At 51.7% G+C, this 3,757-nt stretch overlaps 1 pseudogene; it reads right to left on the reverse strand.

Annotated features, from left to right (window-relative positions):
• Nucleotides 1-617: 617 nt before the first annotated feature.
• On the reverse strand, nucleotides 618-2,426 carry LOC125534215 (annotated as a pseudogene).
• Between the last annotated feature and the right edge of the window lie 1,331 nt (nucleotides 2,427-3,757).

A 3,757-nucleotide genomic window follows, 5' to 3' on the forward strand; every position in this document is an offset into this window, starting at 1 on the left:
AACTGGTGCCAGCCGAAGGAGTCATTAGTGCACCAGAGGAGAAAAGATGGAGGCCTCTGGAGCTGGGGTGGATTAAGCTAAATACTGATGGGTCCTTCAGTATGGCTGGTAATGCCGGGGCTGGAATGATCTTACGTGACCATCGAGGGGCTGTTAATTTCTCGGCATGCAGGGTCCTGTATTCCTGTAGAGATGCCTTAGCGACGGAGCTCTGTGCATGCATGGAAGGGGTCTCATTGGCACTCCAACGCAGCGATCTTCCTAATAGTGGTGGAAATGGATTCTCTCAAGGCGGTGACCATGATTTCATGTGAAGACGTCGACCGCTCTATTTACGCCTCAATTGTGAAGGAAATTAAGTACCAATTGTCTCTTCGACAATCTTGTAGGAGTATTATTCATATTGCTTGGACCCAAAATAAGGCTAGTGATGCATTAGCTTCGTTTGCTAGATTGCAAGGTAGGACCATGACCTGGCTAGGGGCTGGTCCGGATGAGGTGATGGAGATTGTTTCTCTCGATTGTAATGACTTCTTGATTGAGTAATGCATATTTTCACCCCACAAAAAAAATACAGGAAATAATACATAAACACACTCATCATAATACAACGGATATAAAGCCCCCAACTGCGCTGACTTTCTGGGATTACTTAAAATTTAATATGAAGTTTTTCCTTACCGATCTCATGAAAGATAGAATTACCAAACTACAGGATGAAATGAAATGAGCCGCTCGGGAGAATACAAGTCATATTTCCTTGGGTATGGCTGTAAGGGGGGTGACTAGAGATAACACCACCCCACACTTCTCTGTCATGTCTATCCCAGCCTCCTTGACCTCCGCAGGAAGCTCCCACTCGAACCGATGGAGCAGCGTGCCAAGAATCAGCGGTGTCAGCTTCTGTGCAAGCGGCATCCCGGGGCAGATGCGTCGGCCAAGACCGAATGGTATCATGTCAAAGTCCTGCCCCAGCTGGAAGTTCTTGGTCTCGCCGCCGATGAACCTCTCGGGGACGAACTTGTTCGGATCCGACCATGCGTCGGCGCTCCGGTTGATCGCCCACGCGTTGAGGATCACGTTGGTGCCCTTAGGGATCCTGTAGCCATTCACCTCGATGTCAGCCTCCGGTTTGCGAGGTACCAGCGGCACCACCATCCGCAGACGAAGGATCTCTTTGACGACGACTTGGAGGTATGGGAGCCGGGCAATGTCGGATTCTTCCATGAGCGGTTTGTCGCCAAGAACCGTAGCGAGCTCCTCCTTGACCTTGCGCATCACCTCTGGGTTCTGAAGCAGATCCACCATTCCCCACTCGATGAGAGCCGCTGTCGTGCTTGCTCCGGCGCCGTACAAATCCTGATAAGTAAGGTCAGCATGCATATTAATCACATGTTTTGCCATGAATTATCTAGAGCTAGCTAAATGCAAGTGACATGATTCTTGGAAGAGAGAGAGAAGAGATAAGAGACGAGGACGTACGGAGAGGAGTGCTCTCATGACATCATGGCTTAGCAGAGACCCCTCCTGCTTCCATTCGCCGTCCTTATCGAGGACCGTGTCCAGCACGTCCTTCTTGGGCGCCTCTCCGGCTTCCCGGCTACGCAGCCGTAGAGCCACCTGGTCGTCGAAGTGGCGGTACATGATGGCGAAGAGGTTCGTCATCCTGCGTCGCAGGCCCTGGAGGTCGAGCGCGGCGATCGGCGGGAATATGTCGGAGACGTTAGCCGTGCCGAGCATCCCAACGATATCCTCCATGATGTCCCTGAACACGGCCCGTTCCTTGGGCTCCAGGTCGGTGGAGTAGAGCACCCCCAGCAGCAGGCTCAGGATGGAGTCGAGCACCGCGTGCCTGAACACGACGGCGGTGCCGCGCGCGGCGTGGCCCGACACATCTCGGTGCAGCGCCTCAACGATCTTGGTCTGCAGCAGCGCCCCGGCCCCGGCGGAGATCCGCCTGGGAGCCAGCATCTCTGCGGCGGCGAACTTGCGGATCGCGCGCCACTTGCCGTCCTGGCTCGGGAGCGCGAAGATGGTGTGGGCGCGGTGGCCCATGGCGCTGAGGACGTCCAGGCTCGGGAGGCCGGCGATGTTGTCCACCTTCTTGCCTTCCCCGCCGAACACGGCGCGCAGGGCGTCTCGCGTGGAGATGATCACGTGGGGCACCATGCCGAAGCGGAGGCACATGACGCCGCCGTAGCGGTCGGCCAGGCGCAGGAACGCGCGGTGCTGCTGGCCGTCCTCCCCGAGGTCGAGGAGGTCGCCGATGATAGGCTTCGGCGGCCAGGGGCCGGGGGAAGGCGGCGGCGAGCGTCACGGAGCAGCTGGAAAATGTACATGGAAAAGAGGACGACGATGAGCCATCCAAGGCATTCAACAAGGAAGGAGGCCATTTTGCTTGGTGAAGTCGACCGCAAAGGAAAGGATGCAGCTTGCCGTGAGTTGGGACGTGCACTGCGGCACATTTATATAGTGCAGATGCACCCCATGAAGGATCTTTACTATGGGTAAAACTGGAGTAAAAAGGAGTAGTTGGAGACGTATTCGGCTGTTGGTGAAGCCTAAGCCGCCCTGGGTGAATAGAAAAGTATATACAGGCACGAGGCTACTATTTTTGGTCTCTGAGGAAACATGCATGAGGCTACTAATTTGGATCGATATCGACGTGCAACCCAATAAGTCAGGGCAACATGCAGGGGGAAAAGGGCCCACTTTCTCCTTGATAAACAAAAATTCAGAGTGTGCTGGTTCAGGGCCATGCAAGCAATATGTCACGTATGCGTTGAATTCATGAATGTATTCATCGTTATTATATCTTATCCTTCAAAACATAAAAGTCATAGCAGGAAGAAGCTGCCTGGATGTAGTTGATTTTCAAGATTTGAATTTAAAAAGGTTTAGGACAAAGATGAAATGACCTTTTCTCCAACGGTTCGTTCCGCATCCCTTCGTATGAAAGGCTTTGCACCTCAATGCTACAAATGGATCGCAAGTTTTGTTTAAAGATAAATGACAAGATTGCTGAAGATTTTTGGACTGGAGACGGGTTAAGCCAAGAGGACTGATTCTGTTTGATATTGTCATGAATATACAGGATGGTCAAGTTAGGGGACACATCCCATATATAGTGGAGGGTGGGGTGTCCATACGCCAATATAAGACGACAATGTAGTCTTCATTGAACAACACGGACACCACTATCAGTATGAAGCTCATGTTGGGCTTGTTTGAACAATTTTCGGATCGGAAAATTAACTTCCACAAAAGCGAGATCTTCTGCTTTGGCGGGACCAAAGAATCAGACACTAGTACATAAATGGGCATTAAGACGTTTCAAAGAGGTGGTTTCATGTGTTCCAGTTACTAGTGCCTCAGGCGGTTTACGACACAAAAACCGTCACTAATAAGCCGACAAACTATTAAAGGTGGTCGGATAACAAAAAGAGTCTCCAACTTGGAAGTACATGAGGCAATTTTTCAACATAACTGCCTCCCATATGCCTAACCCTAGACTATACAACCCTCGAACTGTCTCTTCTCCACTCCCCATGCGAGTCTCGCGCGTGGTTGCCACTATTGTTTCCCACCGCCAACTAGTTGAAAATGCTCGTGGTTGGGTTTTCCTACCAGGCGAGGGCATGTCTCGCGGTGTGTGAGCTAACACCGCCCATTAACCTAAGGGGGCAAAGGAAGGTGTTTACCAACGCCACAACTATTCTTGTCAACTAATGTAGCTCATCTTGCACCCAACCCGTAG

The sequence above is a fragment of the Triticum urartu genome, chromosome 2 (genome assembly GCF_003073215.2).
Source record: "Triticum urartu cultivar G1812 chromosome 2, Tu2.1, whole genome shotgun sequence".
Classification (NCBI taxonomy): Eukaryota; Viridiplantae; Streptophyta; class Magnoliopsida; order Poales; family Poaceae; genus Triticum; species Triticum urartu.